Source organism: Leucoraja erinacea, chromosome 10 (assembly GCF_028641065.1).
Source record: "Leucoraja erinacea ecotype New England chromosome 10, Leri_hhj_1, whole genome shotgun sequence".
Classification (NCBI taxonomy): domain Eukaryota; kingdom Metazoa; phylum Chordata; class Chondrichthyes; order Rajiformes; family Rajidae; genus Leucoraja; species Leucoraja erinaceus.
The window spans coordinates 56,642,400-56,663,630 of NC_073386.1; the positions used below are offsets into that span (position 1 = coordinate 56,642,400).

Sequence of the window (21,231 nt, forward strand, 5' to 3'; positions counted from 1 at the left end):
GGGCAGGCAAGATGCAGGAAAAATGTTCCCCATTATGGGGGAGTCCAGAACCAGGGGTCTAAGATGTGGAAAAACCTTTTCACCCAGAGTGTTGTGAATCTGTGGAATTCTCTGCCATAGATGGCAGTGGAGGCCAATTCGCTGGATGTTTTCAAGAGAGAGTTAGATTTAGCTCTTGGGGCTAATGGAATCAAGGGATATGGGGAGAAAGCAGGAACGGGATACTAATTTTGAATGATCAGCCCTGCTCATATTGAATAGCAGTGCTGGCTCGAAGAGCTGAATGGCCTACTCCTGCACCTATTGTCTATATGTTGCTGTGAATGTCTTTGTAGCTTCCTAATGGTCATTGGTTGGTGAGTGGTGATGGAGGGTGAGAAATGATCCCAGAGCTTTATTTGTGAGCACCCCTCTGATGCCCCTGTGCTTGCAACAGAGGCATCTAAATGAATAATTAATATACTTCGCTTGGGCAGCGTAAAACCCAGTGGTATTAATATTGAAAATAGACATAAAATGCGGGAGTAACTCCAGGCAGCATCTCTAGAGAGATGGAATGGGTGACATTTTGAGTCGAGATCCTTCTTCAGACTTCTATTCAGGCAGTATTAATATTGATTTCTCTAAATTCAAGTAAGCCTTGCATCCCCCCCTCTCTCCATCCCTTCCCTACCCAAGTCGTATCAGCTTCAAAGTCGTCTGTCTTGTTGAGTCTCATTGTCTGTGTCTTTTTGTGTCTATACACAGCTAACAATGGCCTGTTTCCTTTATCATCATTACCTTTTATTTTTGCATATCTTTCATTCAGTGGTACTATATCTCTCTACATCACCATCTATATCTCTCGTTTCACTTTCCCCTGATTCTCAATCTGAAGAAGGGCCTCGACCCGAAACGTCACCTATTCCTTCTCTCCAGCCATGCTGTCTGACCCACTGAGCTACTCCAGCTTTTCATGTCGATCTTTACTTTAAACCAGCATCTGCAGTTCCTTCCTGCACATGACGAAAAATAAAACTTGTATAAATTGTCACATCCACACACAAAATTCCCAAAATTCAAGAGTTTGCAATGATTGACTTTATTCAATGTAATACAACGCATCATGTTTATGTTTATGGAAAAATGTATTTCCTCCTTTAAAAAAAAAATTCTTTACCATTTTTCAATGCAACCATCTGCTTCTGCAAACAGATTAGACTTTCTAATCTACTGGGACAACCGTGCAGTAAATCCCTCATCCTGCAGTGACATTAAACCATCATTAAAATATTTGGTCTGCTTTTGATTTTGAAGTATTGCGATTGTTAAATTGTCACCTTCACTTAGAAAAGGAAGTGCTCTAACAAGCAAGCTGACTTTCTTCGAGAAGGTAAACCTTTGTAGTGCGGGAGCTCCTATCGAACTAAAGTTATCAGTCACCAAAGGCTAAACCCCCTTAAAAGCAGAATGTTCCAATTTTACACGCTTTGTGTAAATTTTCTCGTGGTGAAAGTACCCCCTAGACATTTCGTGTTAAGGTTTGGAACACCAGCTTCCTCTGTTTTGATTTGATTACTCAAAGCACTGCTCCGCTGGATGTCAGTGTCAGTGGTCAGTAGGTTATTTGATGGAAAACATGTCCCTTCCTTTATTTAACCTTTGACTTTTGAAAGTAAAAGTTAATCAAAGCTAAAGTGGAAGCAGCAGTAAGGTGGAAGTTGACAGCTGGTAAATAAACTTGATCCAGCTCTGTAAATGTAACTTTGAGAGACTGCTTTTTGACTCTTTCCAGGTGGAAATCTTAATAGATTTTCCTGCGGTTTTGCTGTTCTGTTTAGGGGAGGTGGGGGGAGAACTTGACTACCTTCAGTCAACAGACACATTTTTTTAAAGTCTAGTGTATTTTGTTGTACCGAGGTACAGTGAAAAGCTTTTTTTTGTTGCTTGCTACCCAGTCAGCAGAAAGACTATACATGATTACAATCGAGCCGTCCGCAGTTATCCGTTCAGTTGGAGTCAGTTCTGTTTAGTTTTAGCAATACAGCATGTAAACAGGCCCTTCAGCCCACTGAGTCCATGCTTTAGTCTTTAGACGTTAGAGGTACAGCGCAGAAACAGGCCCTATGGCCCACCGAGTCCACGCCGACCAGCGATTACGGTGTACACTAGCACTATCCTACACACTAGGGAAAATTTACAATTTTTTTTTTTAATATATATTTTTATTAGAAGCAAGCGCATATCATAATAAAAACATTTCATGTATATCAGTTGTACATCAATAGCATTATCAGTTGTGTATTGACTCTGCTTCCAGTTTTTTTTTATAGAAAGAGAGAAAGAAAAAAAACAAAAACAAAAGGCATGATAAGGAAGAATGGAATAATTTACTAATAATACGTCATTGGAGATAGGTTCATAAATGATAAAGTATAACATTTCATCTAATCCTGAGTTCAAGCTTCAGTTAAGTTCCATTTTATCAAAGCCAATTAACCTGCTAACCTGTACTTCTGTTGAGTGAGGGTGGAAACCGGAGCACCTGGAGAAAACCCACGTGGTCAAAGGGAGAACGTACAAACTCTGTCAGGAATGAACTCGGGTCTCAGGCACTGAAAGACAGCAACTCTACCGCTGCGCTACTGTGACGCTTCTTCAGGACTTAGATGCTTCAAGTATAACATCAGCATTCTCTCCCCCACCCCCCTCTTACTGTGTTGAACTTTCAAACCTACCCCAACAAACACTGTCATTTTATTCATGATATCAACCCTTGCAGCATTAGAAAGGTTTCGACATACAGCATGGAAACAGACCCTTCAGCCCATTGAATCCACGCCACCCATCGATCACCTTGTCTCACTATGTTATCCCACTTTCTCATCCGCTCCCTACACACTAGGGGTAATGTACAGAGGGCTAATTAACCTACAAGGAAACCCACCCAGTCACATATAGAATCTATGCAGGGAATAAACAGACTACGCTCGATCTGAAATCTCGTTTGTCCATTCCCTCCATAGATGTTGCCTGACTCGCTGAGTTTATACTTTAGGCATTAGATCGACAGTGTGAAAATGGACCCTTTGTCCTGCCGAGTTCGTGCCGACCAGCGATCACCCCTACACTAACACTATCCTACAGACTGGGGAACTTTACAATTTACAGAAGCCAATTAATCTACAAACTAGAATGCCTTTGGAAAGTGGGTGGAAACCAGAGCATCAGGAGAAAAACCATTCGGTCGCAGGGAGAACTCCTTATAGACAGCACCTATAGTCAGGATCGAACCTGGGTCTCTTGTGTCTCTCAATTCATGCATTCTGCCATAGCTTTCTAGCAAGAATCTGTGGCAAAACCTTTTTACATTCTTCCATTTTGTTTTATCTGTAGTGATTAAAGCACTAAGCTGGAAAGAGTGTAGAGAAGATTTACGAGGATGTTGCCAGGACTCACAGGCCTGAGCTATGAGAGGAGGTTGAGCTGACTGGGACTTGAATCCTTATAGCGTAGAAGGATGAGGGGCGATCTTATAGCGGTGTATAAAACCATGAGGAGAATAGATAGGGAGAATGCACAGAGTCTTTTACCCAGGGAAGGGGAATCGAGAACTAGAAGGCATAGCTTTAAGGTGAGAGGAGAAAGATTTAATGGGAACCTGAGGGGCAACTTTTTCGCTCAGAGGGTGGTGGGTGAAGTGAACGAGCTGCCAGTGGCAAATATGATAACAACCTTTAAAAGACACTGGTACAGGTACATGGATATGAAAGAGTGAGATAGATATGGGCCAAACATGGGCAAATGGGACTAATGTCCTGCAGATGGGACATCTTGGTCGGCATGGACGAGACAGGCTGAAGGGCCTGTCTCTGCTGTATGACTCTGGCAATTCAATGATACTTTAATTCAATGATACATTAAATTATATTTTATTCTCACAAGTACAGTGAAATTCACTGTTTCTGCATGCAATCCGGTAAAATCACACAACAGATAGTATGATTTTAGTATGATGACAGTATGATTTTAGTATGACAGTATGACTATCCTAGGCCGTGCACAAAGAGTCGCCGACAGAATTCAATTTCAGACAATTAATTCATTCATTTATTTAAAAATTATTATTTTATGATCTCTTCCACCCACCTATTTTGAATTATAATTTAGTTTTGAAGGTCCGTGTGAGGAGGAATATTGAAACAGTGGTTTATTCAGTCCCATGAGATGACTGGGTTGTACATTTACGTCGGGGAATATCTGTATCTACACTCCATGATTTAACCATGGCCCCCACAACGGCTCCTCAAGCCGGGCTGACCGTCCGTCTGCTCTGCAGGTGACCAGGCTAATCAAACCCAAACCACGCCACTTACTCAGGCAGCCAGTTATTGAAGGAGACGTGCCCGGCTGATGCAGGAGGAGATTGTTGAAGATTCTGGAAGTTTCTGGTCACGGTTCATTAGAGCAGGGTTAGGCTGACGGGTCAAATGTGGCTGCACTATGGATACATCCCCTTCCTCGCACGGAACAAGTTGCGCGATTGCTTAGTGTTCAGGAGGATGCTCTCTCACTGTCAAGAAAGGGAGCAGGTTTGGCGGTGAAATGGAGGGTCTGTGGGACATCAGTCTTCACCTGTATCCTATCCTCACTTGCCAGGCTTTGTCCCACCCCCCCCTCCTCTCTCCCCCTTTCTCCCTCCCCCCCCCCCCAACTTCCCCTTCAGTTTGAAGGGTCCAGACATGAAACGTCATCTCCCCCCCCCCCCCCCCCCCCCCCTTCTCCTCCACCTCCCCCATGGATGGCACCGGACCCACTGAGTTCCTCCAGCAGTTTGTGTTTTATTCAAGATTCCAGCACTTGCAGTTCCTGGTGTTTTCCTTTGCATCAATTTGTTTTGGACATTTAGTCTCCAGTGTGAGATTAAGTGATACATAGTGTTGGTTTATTATTGAAGGTAGACACAAAATGCTGGAGTAACTCAGCGGGACAGGCAGCGAGAGAAAGATTGGATGACGTTTCGGGTAGAGACTCTTCTTCAGGCTGATGTCGGGGGTGTGGGCGGGACAGAGATAGAATGTAGTCAGAGACAGTAAGACTGGTGGGAGAACTGGGAAGGGGGAGGGGATGGAGAGAGAGGGAAAGCAAGGGCTATTTGAAGTTAGAGAAGTCAATGTTCATACCGCTAGGGTGTAAGCTGCCCAAGTGAAATATGAGGTGCTGTTCCTCCAATTTACGCAGGGCCTCACTCTGACAATGGAGGAGGCCCAGGACAGAGAGGTCAAGTTGGTAATGGGAAGGGGAGTTAAAGTGCTGAGCAATCCGGCTTGTACCGACTCCCTGGCCAATTCCAGGCTGTGCCTGCCGCAACCACCACCACTGCACTCCAGCCATCCTCCCGCGGGCTGCGACTATTGACTCAGCTGATGCTCGCCTCTCCCCCGGCCTCCAGCAGGCCAGGGCCATCCACTCAGCTTGATTCCAGGCCCAGTTCCAGACCGAGAGTCTGTCCTCAACCCGAAACATCACCTATCCATGTTCTCCAGAGATGTTGCCTGACCCGCTGAGTTACTCCAGCACTTTGTGTCCTTTTGTGTATTAACCAGCAACTGCAGTTGTTTGCTTCCACTCCTTACACAGTGGTAATCCCTTACACTCAGTTATAGAGGACAATCGGCAATAACGGATTCAATTCCCCCTCCCCACCACCACCCCCACCCAAAGATGGTCCATTATAATGAGGGCTTACGCACTGAAAAAATGCTCTATCTAAGACTACTCCCACTTAGGAGTGTAATATTGTTGGTGCACGGAAACAGGCCCTTCGCACACCAAGTACACATTGTCATACATACTTGGGATAATGTTAACAAAGCCAATTAACCTACAAACCTGTGTATCTTTGGAGTTTGGGAGGAAAGTGGAGCACCCAGTGAAAACTTATGCAGGTCACAGGGAGAACCTACAAACTCCGTACAGACAGCACCCATAGTCAGGGTGGAACCCGGATCTCAGGAGCTATAAGGCAGCAACTCTACTGCTGTGCCACCATGCCGCCCCTGTGTAGTTTCTGTAGAAACAGTTTAGATAGAGTTTAAACATTTACTCTAACTACCATAATTAAATATTTCCTACCAAATAAAGGAACTTGGGTGAATCACTGTGAATAAAGTTAACTTTTGCTCCCTTAAGAATTAAAACAATACTTTGGAATCTGGATTATTCTACCGTCAGATTTAATCCTTGATTTTAAGGAGATTTATTTATGTTCAGTCCTTGCTTAAAGTGTGAGTGTAGATGTCAAATTTTAGAGGTTTACAGCCACAGTCTTCACCAGCTGAATCTGATCTCGTTCTCGTAGCTGGGACCTGCCAGTCCATTTCCATCTGTTCTGTATTGCCTTCAGAAACAGGAAAATTCGGAGAGTCGTTTATTTTTGTTTTAATTTGAGCGACCAAGTTCAAAGTGCAAAAACATCAAAGCTGAAATGTGTGCATTAGAGGACAAGACAAATGAACAAGCAGTGATCAAGGTTTAAAATTCCTGTCATAAGTCGGAAATACTGAAACATGCTTTTGGTTCCTTGTCTATCAGGATTTCAGCGAGGAGTGCAGGAAGTTTAACATAGATTTTCAATGCTTACATTCACAGAGTATGTCCCAAAGGCAGATTATTTAACAAGACACCAAAGATTTAAGTAAATATCAGTCTTCAATGAAGATACAAACATTAGTTCACCACTTTTAGTATGCATGTTTTCACAAGCGTTGCATGGTCTTGGAGAGGTTGCCCCACTTATTTGCTTGCTGAAACATTTTTCAGGCAGCACGTCATTAACTTGGAAAGAGTGCAGAGAAGATTTATGAGAATGCTGCCAGGACTCAAGGGCCTGAGTTATAGGGAGAGGTTGGGCAGAGAGGACTTTATTCCTTTGGCACAGGAGGCTGAGGGGTGATCTTATAGAGGTGTATAAAATCATGAGGGGAATAGATACGTCTTTTACTCAGGGTGGGGGAACCACAAACCTGAGGACATCAGGTGAGAGGGGAAAGGTTTAATAGGAACCTGTAGGGCAACTTTTTCCACACAGAGGATGGAAGATATATGTTTTATAGCCTTATGTTATATGTTATACCAGCCAGAGGAGTTAGCTGAAACAGGTACTATCACAACATTTAAAAGATATTTGGACAAGTACATGGCTATGAAAGGTTGAGAGGGATATGGGCCAAACGTGGATAAATGGTACTGGCTTAGCTGGGGCATCTTGGTCAACATGGACAAGTTGGGCTGAAGGGCCTGTTTCCGCGCTATATGACTGACTCAATTCAATGGGCTGGTCAATGTGGCACAGGATCTTCTGCATTTTGGAGCAGTATCTTTTTGCAGTCAAAAAGTATTCTTTTGAATTTAATTCTGGGATCATGGAGGAGCCAAAATGATGGTTGATTTAAGTTAGATACTTATCGGTTTAAAATATATGTTAATAATAATTATGAGTGTTTTTCTGTACAGTTTTGAAAATGTGTAGATAAAATAAATTCTTTGTGTAGATAAAATAAAGAGCAGAAAATGAACAGTGGTGCAAAAGGCACTTCAGGCACTGGCTCAAAAGCATACATCTGTGTTTTCAACCCTTTGTAGAATTTTCTTTTTAAGATCCTAATGTTGTAAAAATTGTTATCTGTGTCTGCCGAATGGTGACATAAACTCGAGAGAAAATTATGTGCCATGTCTCGGGAGATGCAAGCGATAATGGGCAGGAATAGCTGAGAGAGACACAAAATGCTACAGTAACTCAGCGAGACAGGCAGCATCTCTGGAGAGAAGGAATGGGTGACATTCCCAATCCTTTTCTCCAGATGCAGCCTGTCCCCCTGAGTTACTCCAGCATTTTGTGTCTCTCTTCGGTGTAAACCAGCATCTGCAGTTCCTTCCGACACAATAGCTGAGAGAAGTCCAGATAATAGTTTACCAACTTAAAGAGACTTCCCTATCACTAACTGGTTTTAAATAAAAATTAATGTCTGACTGAGAATTTTTAAAAGGACCACTTTTAATGGTTAAGAATTTGTTTAAGAAAGAACTGCCGATGCAGGAAAAATCGAAGGTAAACAAAAATGCTGGAGAAACTCAGCGGGAGAGGCAGCATCTCTGGAGAGAAGGAATAGGTGACGTTTCGGGTCGGGACCCTTCTTCAGACTGATGTGGGGGTGGGGGGGGGGGCGGGAAGAAGAAAGGAAAAGGCGGAGACAATAGGCTGGTGGGAGAGCTGGGGAGGGGAGGGGAGGGGAAGGACGCAGAAAACGACTACCTGCAAGCACAGCCGTCTGGAGCGCGTCGTCATTTGAAGATGGATACAAAGCTGGAGTAACTCAGCGGGACAGGCAGCAACTGGAGAGAAGGAATGGGTAACGTTTTTGGTCTGAAGAAGGGTCTCGACCCGAAACATCACCTATTTCTTCTTTCCAGAGATGCTGCCTGTCCCGCTGAGGTACTCTGGCATTTTGTGTCTATCTTAGGTTTAATCCAGCATCTGCTGCTCCTTTCTACACATTTATATCGCACTTGAGTTTGGTTTGATTCTGTTTAAGTACAGTAGTATTGTACAGATAAAGTACCAATTTGATTTGATAGCATGTAAAACTTTTAGATAGGCACATGGAGGTACAGGGAATAGAGGGGGATGGATCATGTACCAGGCAGATGAGATCAGTTTAACTTGGTATTTTGTTCAGCCAAAATATGGCATTTTGTGGGCCAAAGGGGCATAGACACATAGAAACATAGAAAATAGGTGCAGGAGTAGGCCATTCAGCCCTTCGAGCCTGCACCGCCATTCAATATGATCATGGCTGATCATCCAACTCAATATCCTGTACCTGCCTTCTCTCCATACCCCCTGATTCCTTTAGCCACAAGGGCCACATCTAACTCCCTCTTAAATATAGCCAATGAAGAGGCCTCAACGACCTTCTGCGGCAGAGAATTCCAGAGATTCACCACTCTCTGTGTGAAAAAGGTTTTCCTCGGTCCTAAAAGATTTCCCCCTTATCCTTAAACTGTGACCCCTTGTTCTGGACTTCCCCAACATCGGGAACAATCTTCCTGCATCTAGCCTGTCCAACCCCTTAAGAATTTTGTAAGTTTCTATAAGATCTCCCCTCTCAATCTTCTAAATTCTAGTGAGTACAAACCGAGTCTATTCAGTCTTTCTTCATATGAAAGTCCTGACATCCCAGGAATCAGTCTGGTGAACCTTCTCTGTACTCCCTCTATGGCAAGAATGTCTTTTCTCAGATTAGGAGACCAAAACTGTACGCAATACTCCAGGTGTGGTCTCACCAAGACCCTGTACAACTCCAGTAGAACCTCCCTGCTCCTATACTCAAATCCTTTTGCAATGAAAGCTAACATACCATTCGCTTTCTTTATTGCCTGCTCCACCTGCATGGCTACCTTAAATGACTGGTGTACCATGACACCTAGGTCTCGCTGCATCTCCCCCTTTCCCAATCGGCCACCATTTAGATAATAGTCTGCTTTCCCGTTTTTGCCACCAAAATGGATAACCTCACATTTATCCACATTACACTGCATCTGCCAAACATTTGCCCACTCACCCAGCCTATCCAAGTCACCTTGCAGTCTCCTAGCATCCTCCTCACAGCTAACACTGCCCCCCAGCTTAATGTCATCTGCAAACTTGAAGATATTGCCTTCAATTCCCTCATCCAGAGTATTAATATATATTGTAAATAGCTGGGGTCCCAGCACTGAGCCTTGCGGTACCCCACTAGTCACTGCCTGCCATTGTGAAAAGGACCCGTTTACTCCTACTCTTTGCTTCCTGTTTGCCAGCCAGTTCTCTATCCACATCAATCCTGAACCCCCAATGCCTTGTGCTTTAAGTTTGTATACTAATCTCTTATGTGGGACCTTGTCGAAAGCCTTCTGGAAGTCCAGATACACCACATCCACTGGTTCTTGCCTATCCACGCTACTAGTTACATCCTCGAAAAATTCTATACGATTCGTCAGACAAGATTTACCTTTCGTAAATCCATGCTGACTATGTCCAATGATTTCACCACTTTCCAAATGTGCTGCTATCCCATCTTTAATAACTGACTCACAGCTAACACTGCCCCCCAGCTTCGTGTCATCCGCAAACTTGGAGATGTTGCATTCAATTCCCTCGTCCAAATCATTAATATATATCGTAAATAGCTGGGGTCCCAGAACTGAGCCTTGCGGTACCCCACTAGTCACTGCCTGCCATTGTGAAAAGGACCCGTTTACTCCTACTCTTTGCTTCCTGTCTGCCAACCAGTTCTCTATCCACATCAATACTCAACCCCCAATACCGTGTGCTTTAAATTTGTATACTAATCTCTTATGTGGGACCTTGTCGAAAGCCTTCTGGAAGTCCAGATATAACACATCCACTGGTTCTCCCTTATCCACTCTACTAGTTACATCCTCGAAAAATTCTGTAAGATTCGTCAGACATGATTTACCCTTCATAAATCCATGCTGACTTTGTCCAATGATTTCACCACTTTCCAAATGTGCTGCTATCCCATCTTTAATAACTGATTCTAGCAGTTTCCCCACTACCGACGTTAGACTAACTGGTCTGTAATTCCCTGTTTTCTCTCTCCCTCCCTTTTTAAAAAGTGGTGTTACATTAGCTACCATCCAATCCTCAGGAACTACTCCAGAATCTAAAGAGTTTTGAAAAATTATCACTAATGCATCCACTATTTCAGGGGCTACTTCCTTAAGTACTCTGGGATGCAGCCTATCTGGCCCTGGGGATTTATCGGCCTTTAATCCATTCAATTTACCTAACACCACTTCCCGGCTAACCTGGATTTCACTCAGTTGCTCCATCTCATTTGACCCCCGTTCCCCTGCTATTTCTGGCAGATTTTTTATGTGAAGACAGAACCAAAGTAGTTATTCAATTGGTCTGCCATATCCTTGTTCCCCATGATCAATTTACCCGTTTCTGACTGCAAGGGACCCACATTTGTTTTAACTAATCTTTTTCTCTTCACATATCTATAAAAGCTTTTGCAGTCAATTTTTATGTTCCCTGCCAGTTTTCTTTCATAACCTATTTTCCCTTTCCTAATTAAGCCCTTTGTCCTCCTCTGCTGGTCTCTGAATTTCTCCCAGTCCTCTGGTAGGCTGCTTTTTCTGGCTAATTTGTACGCTTCATCTTTTGTTTTGATACTATCCCTGATTTCCCTTGTTATCCACGGATGCACTACCTTCCCTGATTTATTTTTTTTCCAAACTGGGATGAACAATTGTTGTAGTTCATCCATGCAGTCTTTAAATGCCTTCCATTGCATATCCACCGTCAACCCATTAAGAATCAACCGCCAGTCTATCTTGGCCAATTCACGTCTCATACCCTCAAAGTTACCTTTCTTTAAGTTCAGGACCCTTGTTTCTGAATTAACGATGTCACTCTCCATCCTAATGAAGAACTCAACTATATTATGGTCACTCTTGCCCAAGGGGCCACGCACAACAAGACTGCTAACTAACCCTTCCTCATTACTCAATACCCAGTCTAGAATAGCCTGCTCTCTCGTTGGTTCCTCTACATGTTGGTTTAGAAAACTATCCCGCATACATTCCAAGAAATCCTCTTCCTCAGCACCCTTGCCAATTTGATTCACCCAATCTATATGTAGATTGAAGTCACCCATTATAACTGTTTTATCTTTGTTGCACGCATTTCTAATTTCCTGTTTGATACCATCCCCAACATCACTACTACTGTTTTTTTTTTGTTTTTTTTTTTTTTTTTTATTAGCAGTACAGTAAATTACATTAATACATCGTATATATCTTATTACATTATGTTGTGCCACTTCATTTTTTGAGCTTTAAAAAAGATAGAAATAAAAGAAGTAAGGAAAATAAGCAAGAGTTGAGAAAGTGCAGGAAAGTGTTGGGAGAAGAGAACCCATTAGGGAAGGAATTAGAGAAGGAAGTAAAGAAAAGAAATGAGACCCTGGAAAGAAAAGAAAAAAAAGAAGAAAGGAAAACCAATCGCTCTATTGTAACACAAAACTCCGCAAGAAAGGATATACCAACCGTGTTTTTATTAAAAGTTTATTTTATACCCCCCGTTACCAGGTCCTGGTAGCCTTTATGTTTTAACTTATGCTTGTAACAGTTCCATAAATGCAGACCACGTCTTTTGGAAGTGATCTGCTTTGCCTGCTAGGAGGAGTCTCATCTCTTCCAAGTGTAGTGTTTCGAACATGTTTGAAATCCACATTTTTATTGTTGGTATTGGAGCATTTTTCCAAAATTTGAGTATAAGCTTTTTTCCCATTATTAGCCCGTAATTAAGTAAGCTCTTTTGAAACATATTTAATTCTGGGTTACCTTCCGATATTCCAAAAATTATCCATTCTGCTTTGGGTAGTAGTTTTGTTTTAAATAATTTTGTGAAGATTTCAAATATTTCGTTCCAGAATTTTTGAATTTTTATACAGAAAACAAAAGAGTGCGCTATGTTAGCTTCTTGTGCCTACTAGTGTTAGGTGGCCTGTACACAACTCCCACTAGCGTTTTCTGCCCCTTAGTGTTTCGCAGCTCTACTCATAACGATTCCACATCCTCCAAGCTAATGTCCTTCCTTTCTATTGCATTAATCTGCTCTCTAACCAGCAACGCTACCGCACCTCCTTTCCCTTTCTGTCTATCCCTCCTGAATATTGAATATCCCTGGATGTTCAGCTCCCAGCCTTGGTCACCCTGGAGCCATGTCTCCGTGATCCCAACTATATCACAGTCATTAATAGCTATCTGCACATTCAACTCATCCACCTTATTACGAATGCTCCTTGCATTGAGACACAAAGCCTTCAGGCTTGTTTTAACAACACTCTTACCCCATATACTATTATGCTGAAAAGTGGCCCTTTTTTTTGCCCTGGATTTGCTGGCCTGCCACTTTTACTTTTGGAGGCTCTGGGAGGGTCAGTTGCTGTGTTGTAACTTCCTATGTTTAAAACACTGTACCTCAGTACGCATGATGACAATATTTTAAACCTAAATGTAAGCATTCTCTCAGATTTTCTTTCCCCAGTTTTGTGGTGAGAGTAGTTCTGTTTCCGCCACTTGCCCTTTGAGCGCTCTCTGGAGAATACAGTGAAAAATCCTTCCCCTGTTTTTTTCAGTTGGCTCTGGGAAGGTGGTAAAGGCGTGCACAGTTTTTTTTGTATTTAAATGTCATAAGTGGGCCCTGATGTCTTGAGAGTCACAGCAAAACGCGGGCCTGCTGTACAAAACCTCGATAAATCACTGTTGGGAATCAGCTGCCACACTCTCTGGTTCTGGGCACCAGGTTTTTGGAAAATGGCAAGTTCTTAAAGACGGTGGAGAGGAGATTAATTAGAGCAACAGCAAGGTGAAGGAACTGATTTATCCGGAGAGATTAGAGCAATTGGTTTGATCCTGGAGGAGGAGAGGTTAAGGGGAGATTTAATAATGGTGTCCGAGCTGTGTGGAGTAAAGTAACTAATGAGGAAGGGCCAGCACAGTCGGTAATGTGCCGACACGCACTCGCGGTGATTGCCAAAGGAAGGAGTGGGAATGTGGGCCAGTGTTCCTGTTGCTCCGACAAGTTGTTGCAACTTAGAATGCCACCCGAACCGCTGCCGACATCGTGTTAACTTTCTCAAGATAGACTCACCCTCTCCCTACTCCATGGTGAGGTTCCACCAGCTTGAATAAGACCACTGTCATCCCGGCGCCGAAGAAGAACAAAATCTGAAGGAGCTTGGCACGGTGGCGCAGTGGTAGAGTTGATGGTTACAATGCCGGAGACCCGTGATCGATCCTGAGTACGAGTGCTGTCTGTACAGAGTTTGCACATTCTCCCTGTGACCGCGTGGGTTTTCTCCGGTTGCTCCGGTTTCCTCCCACATTCTAAAGATGTACAGATTTGTAGGTTGTTTGACTTTGGTAAAAATGGGAAAATTATCCCTCGTGTGTAGGATAGTGCTAGTGTACAGGGTGATCGCTGGTCGGAGGGGACTCGGTGGGCTGAAGGGCCTGTTTCCACGCTGTATCTCTAAACTAAACTAAAGGGTCCCACCCAGAAACGTCACCTATCCACAATCTCCAGAGATGCTGTCTGACTCGCTGAGTTACTCCAGCACTTTGTGCCTTAATGACCATTGTCCAGAGGTCAGCAGAAATTTGAGATCTTTCTGACATCTTGAAGAGAATGGATGTGGCACTCATCAGCTTCCCAGACAGCCATGGAAGATCATCAATGCAACAACAGGTCTATGGGAGCGACTATCTCTCTCCGTGTGCGGATGTGGCGGTGATGAACGAGAAGTCGAAGCAAATAAGTGGAAGCCAAATAACCGAATGGAAACGAAGCGGGAGGGTGGGGGTCATTTTCCCGCACAAGCCATATGTGACTGGGCAATCTGAACCCAAGCACCAAGTTGTAAGCGGCCGAAGGTGCGCATCCCTCAGGACAGCCCCCACTCTCTCACGGCCACCCTCCGCGGGCTGTGGATCGGGTGGAGCGGAGATGTGGGACAACGTTCATCCCTCCACAGTGATGTGATGGACGCGGATGTCTGGACCAATCGCTGACAAGTCCCGCCCCCTGGCAATGTCATGTCCATTATTTGACTTTTCTGTTGAGTAGCATTCGGTTTGTTCGCTTGTAGGCGACGCCACCTTTCGGGTAGGTGGCGTTTCGGTAGAGCGGCCATTCAGTGAGTTTGCCTTTAGGCAACGCAGCCTTTCGGTTAGTTGGCTTTTAGGCGTCCCGCCCTTTCGGTTAGTTTGCATTTTGGCTTTGTTTCCATTTGGTTATTTGGCTTACACTTCTTTGCTTCGGCTTCTCATCCGTCGGCGCCACGTCCGGGAACCATCTCTCTCTGCCCTTCAATAATCTGGGGAACATCCATGGGAACTGAACTGGCCTCTCACCAACTAGAGAGCGGTCCTGACCAACCTCATTGGAGACCCTCGGAGTATCATTAAGCGGACTTTACTGGACTTTACCTTGCAGTAAACATTATACCCTTTATCTTGTATCTGTACACTGTAAATGGCTTGATTGCAACCATGTACAGGTCCACCACCGATTTTTGGGCAACAGGCACCTCCTCTAATCCGAACAAAATTACAGTTGAAATACTACCAAGAGGTGCCCTCGCAAGTATGGCACCGAGGCCGGCTGAGGCGGCCGATCTCAACACCGTTGCGACTTCGATCGGCGTGTCGAATTCACCCCCTGTGGCCGGGGCTCTGGAACTCCCGCCCGGCCGAAGCCGGCAGAACCGTTCCCATAACCGCCTTCCGAACTCTGTTCGTCTGGCAAAACGGATAATCTAGAAAGGCTCTGGAACCAAGGGTGCCAGAAAACCGGTGGACATGTATAGACTTTGCGCTGGCTGGCTGGATAGGACATGACATAAAAGCTTTGCACAGTATCCTCAGCACTGTATAACGTGACGATAATCAACTTACATCTGGATAACCAGGACACCCATGGCAAATTGTATTTATTGACAGTAGCTCTTCCTTCACCATCATAATCCCATCCAAACCCTTGGATCTCAAAGTCAGCACCCACCTACCTCTGCCACTGGATCCTCGACTTTCTGACCCACAGACCCCAATCAGTGAGCAAGTTATGTTTCTGATGTAAACTAGTTTAGAGATACAGCAGGGAAATTGCCCCCTTTCACCATCTGATCACTAATCAGCAGTCACCCATTCTGCACAATTTCTATGTTATCCTACTACACACTCGGGGGGTGGGGGCTTCACATAGGGCCAATTAACGTACAAATCCGTATGGGTTTGGGATGTGGGAGGAAACCAGAGCTTCCGGAGGAATCCCACGCAGTCACAGAGAGGACATACAAACACCACACAGACAGCACCTGAGGCCAGGATTGAACCCAGTTTTCTAGTGCTGACGGCAGCAGCTCTACCTGCTGCGACAGTATAATAATAATAATAATAATAAATTTTATTTATGGGCGCCTTTCAAGAGTCTCAAGGACACCTTACAAAAATAAACCGCTTCATATTAATTTATTTGAGAAAAACTGTTAATGGTATCTGTATACAGCCATTTAGGTGCTTGAAATGATAGGTCTACAGACGTCCATTATCCGTGATCATTTTATCAAAGACTTGCTTGATTGTTGAATTCAAAGTCAACACCGTGCCGTTAAATTCTTCAGAATAACTACACAACAGCTGCATCCATTGTGTGCATGACCGTGAAGCAGTAAGATTCTGAGGAACAAAATATCTTTACACTGGGTAATTGGATATATTTGTACTTGTCTTCGATTGGGGCATTCAAAACCAGACTGCATTCCTTGATTGACACAAAATGCTGGAATAACTCAGCGGGTCAGGCAACATCTCTGGAGAGCAAGGAAGGGTGATGTTTTGGGTTGGAACCCTTATCAGACTGAAAGCAGAGGGGAGGGATCTGTCTTACTTTCAGTCTGAAGAAGGGTCTCGGCCTGAAACGTCACCTATTTCTTTCATCCAGAGATGCTGCCTGTCCCACTGAGTTACTCCAGCATTTTGTGTCTATCTTTGATGTACACTTACTACACAGACTGTATTTCTTGTTGCTTATAGATTCAAAGTCTTACCCAAACATCTCATGCCAAGACAGGTTTTGGTTGCAGTGATTATGTTTAGTTTATTGTTTATTGTCACGTGTACCGAGGTACAGTGAAAAGCTTTATGTTGCGTGCTATCCAGTCAGCAGAAAGACTATACGTGATTACAATTGAGCCATCCACAGTGTACAGATACAGGATAACAGAAATAACGTTTAGTGCAAGATAAAATTAGATTGAAGACAGTCCGAGGGTCTTCAGTGAGGTAGATGGTGGGTGAGTACCCACTCTCTAGATGGTAATAGGACGGTTCAGTTGCCTGATGACAGCTAGAATCTACCCACCTTGCCCACACTAGCATCGAGTCGTTTAATTGAGATGGTAGGTCAGGGGCACTCTCTAGATGGTGATCGGAGTGGACTTGACTGATGTCGAATGGTGGTGCTGGCTCGAAGGGCCGAATGGCCTACTCCTGCACCTATTTTCCTCTGTTTCTCTAAAGCAAATTGGCTTGATATGTTGTTGATGCTTGATGCCTTGGTTGAAGACCAGGTCACCATGTTCCCGCTTTTTCCCACCAGGAGACGCTTATACAGCCGCGACCTTAGTCCACCTGAGGTTTTTAGGAAGGTGTGTTTTAGAATAATGAAAGTGTAGAATTAGAAGTGCATAAAATCATGAGAGGCATAGATCAGGTAGATGATCAAAATCTTTTTTCCTCAGGGTGGAAATGTGAAAGATTCTAAGGCATAGCCGTTTTAACTCCGCTTCCCATTCCCACACTGACCTTTCTGTCCTGGGTCACCTCCACTTGACAGAGTGAGGCCACATGTAAAACTGGAGGAACTGCACCTCATGTTCTGCTGGGTAGCTTACAACCCAGTGGTATGAACGTGGAATATTCCAATTTTAAGTAATTAATCAAACGTCCTCCACTCTTTCACCCCCAACCTGCCCCCCACCCCACTCTCTTCCCTGTGACCCACCTGGATGCGCACACTTTGCTATCTTTCCCCTCCCCCTATTCCCTTCCACCTATACTCCTTCCTTTGGCTTCACATTTCCAGCCTCGTCTACCCTTATTTCCCAATGTTGGCTTTTTCTTCTCTTCCTTTTGTCTGCCCATCTGCCAGTCAACCCCCCCCCCCCCCCCCCCCCCCCCCCCCCCCCCCCCTCACCTCTATCCACCCATCATTTGCTAGGCTTTGTCCAAATTTCCCACTTCCCCTCCAGTTCTCTCCCTACCTAATACAATTAGCCTGAAACATAGAAAATAGGTGCAGGTAGGCCTTTTGGCCCTTTGAGCCAGTACCGTCATTCAATATGATCATGGCGGATCATCCTAAATCAGTACCCCGTTCCTATCTTCTCTCCATGTCCCTTGATTCCGTTAGCCCTAAGAGCTAAATCTAACTCTCTTGAACATATCCAGTGAATTGGCCTCCACTGCCTTCCGTGGCAGAGAATTCCACAGATTCACAACTCTCTGAGTGAAAATGTTTTTCCTCATCTCAGTCCTACCCCTTATTCTTAATCTGTGTCCCTTCGTTCTTAAACCGTGACCCCTGGCTCTGGACTCCTTCAACATCGTGAACATTTTTCCTGCATCTAGCCTGTCCAATCCCTTAAGGTTTTTACATGTTTCTATAAGATTGCCTCTCATCCTTCTAAATTGCAGTGAATATAAGCCCAGTTGACCCATTCTTCTGCCGATCTGAGGAACAATCCCGACCTTCCCATGTTCTCTAGAGATGCTGCCTGACCTGCTGAGTTATTCCAGCGCCTTCTTATTTTTTTGACCTCCCAGCGTAAAATGGAAATGATTTGTTCATGAGTCTAAAAGTAAATCAGCTCCAGGAATGCATTCCACATTAAACAAGTTTCTCAAGTGCGTCTGCTCTAGCAGGGGAGATGATTGAAACAGCCTACTTGGTCACATATGGTACTCCTCTGCCTGCAGATAAGATGCTTCAGGTTGTTGCAGTAAGACTCCTCTGCATTGACAAATGACTGATGTTGTAGCAGTGTTTCTGTTTGTCTTCTCAACTTTAGTTCTTCGTGCATAAGTTGACCTTCCTGAAACAATTCCTTGGAATTATGTATGAGGGTTAAAAGTGAGTTGATAGAACCTTGATTTAAAAATAAACCATATAATTTTTCAAATTGTCAAAAATTAACTTCCTAGTGGAAGTGGCCTCACTGTCCTTTAAATTATTTTTTTTAAATTATGTGATTTAAACTTGACGGTTTCATCTAATTTAAAATATTTTACAACCATTAGGTCTCGTCTTGTTTTTACAGTAGGGAGAAAATCGAGAAATAAATCGAGTGATAGATAAATTTTGACAGTTTTACATGACACTGAAATGTAAAATTTTGTTGATGCAGCATCTTTGTAACAAGGTTAAGAAAAATTGAAAGATTATAACTCATGAGAAATAAATCAGATTGATTAATCTGGTGTCGAAAGAGAATTCAAAAATACCTTATTTTGAACCGATGTACATGGTGACTGAATGTAGGATTAGATAAATAATATTTATTGTTTCAGTGCATTAACCAGATGAAAATACTAATTGCACTCAAAGATAACTGTTGCGGATTGTCTTATTCATTCCTGCCCTGTTGAAAACATTGAACCTTGTCTCTGGAGCTGATGCACCACACTGCTGAGAACTATATTCTGCACTCTGCATCTCCCCCTTTGCTCTACCTGTTGCTCTTAGGTTTGACTTGATTGTATCTATGTATGGTATATCCATCTTCTATCCAGGCAGCCCGCTGAGTTACTCCAGCATTTTGTTTTTGTCTGATCTGTTTAGATAGCATGTAAAACTAAAGGTTTCACCGTACATCAGGTATACATGACAACAATAAGCCTCAATCTGAACCTAGCTAGCTGTGTGAAGCTAAAACGATAAACACGCGGCATTATTTTCTAGCCTGATGAAAGATGTCCATGAGTAAAAAAGGTCGTGAATTAGGTCATGAAAGGGGTCAGGCCCCTTAGACAGTTTATTTAAGGCTTATTGTTGTCATGTATACCTGATGTACGGTGAAAACTTTAGTTTTGCATGCTATCTAAACAGATCAGACAAAAACAGATCTGGGTGACCCTGTACAAAAATAAATACGAAGGTGGACAGCATCTCTGGAGAAAAAGAATAGGTGATGTTTCTGTTGGGATCCTCTCCTCTGGTCTCACTAACCTCACAAACATAAGCATTTGGTTTCATAAGTTTATGTTATAGGAGCAGAATTAGGCCATTCGGCCCATCAAGTCTGCTTCGCCTTTACAATCAAGCTATGTTAAAGGGAATAAAGTTTAGTGCAAGATAAAGTCTAGTAAAGTCTGATTAAAGATAGTCCGAAGATCACCAATGAAGGTGATGGGAGGTCAGCACCACTCTCTAGTTGGTGATAGGATGGTTCAGTTGCCTGATAACAGGTGAGAAGAAACTGTCCCTGAATCTGGAGGTGTGCGTTTTCAAACCTCTGTACCTCTTGCCTTATGAGAGAGGGGAGAAGAAGGAGTGACCGGGGTGAGACTCTTCCTTGATTATGCTGCTAACCTTGCCGAGGCAACGTTAAATGTAGATGGAGATGTTGACCAAACCGTACCGTTCAGGAATTGGGATGTGAATGGTGAATTTAAAAAAAAAAGGAAACGGGTCAGTATTGTTTTGATACGACTTGTGGAAGGAAACAGAACGTAACAGTGCTTAGTTCAGGTTGAACCAGATTCCTGAGGTGGAATAGACCAGGGAACAATACACCACGGAGTGTACACAAAGCTTCTGGCAAGGGTTGGATGCAGAAAGTGTGTGGGGCGGCCTGGAAAGGTTTGAGGGGAAGAAAGCACCATATAGATTTGCCATCTGAAACACATAGACCAATGTATGGAAATGCCAATTAACATAAAAGTGTATAAGGAAGTGATTCTACTCAGTTCCGAATGTAGTCATTTTATGCAGGAAGTTACAAGGTTCAGTTTTAATCATTAAACTGGGTTTTAAGATCAGGATTCTAACTGTTAGCAAATACATTATATAAAATATTATCAATAGTTCATCAAATAATTTTACATAGAATACAGTTTTCAGTGCATTATGTTTGGTGTGGCATGTTTAATTTTATCCTTTAATAAGTCAGGAAACTTTGCATCTATTATATTAAAAATTAACAAGAGTACTTTTTCCAAGTACAATTTTATTGTGGAAAAGGTATTTTAAAACCATCCGCAGTGTTATGATGATTATAGAAGTTGATGTGATAATGCAGAAACAAGGAACTGCAGATGCTGGTTTACAAAAAAAAAACACAAAGTTGGGATTCTATGAAGCCGATAGTTAACGTTCTTTCTAAGTTCACTCAAGATTTACATTCAAGATTTTAATAATGATAATGGCGCTAGTTACAACCTTGGAGATGCCAGGAACTGCAGATGCTGGTTTACAAAAAAAGACAAAAAGTGCTGGATTAACTCTGCAGGTCAGGCAGCATCCCTGGAGAACATGAATAGGACATTTGGGGTTGGACACCGATTACCTGCTGGGCTTAGTACTGCCTCCCCTCTCTTCCTCCTCTCCTTTCATCCAAC

The 21,231-nt window shown here is 43.4% G+C and overlaps 1 protein-coding gene across 1 annotated transcript in view; it reads left to right on the top strand.

Moving 5' to 3' along the window:
- Positions 1-21,231, top strand: part of dennd1b (DENN/MADD domain containing 1B) — a 289,189-nt gene that overhangs the window by 136,590 nt on the left and 131,368 nt on the right.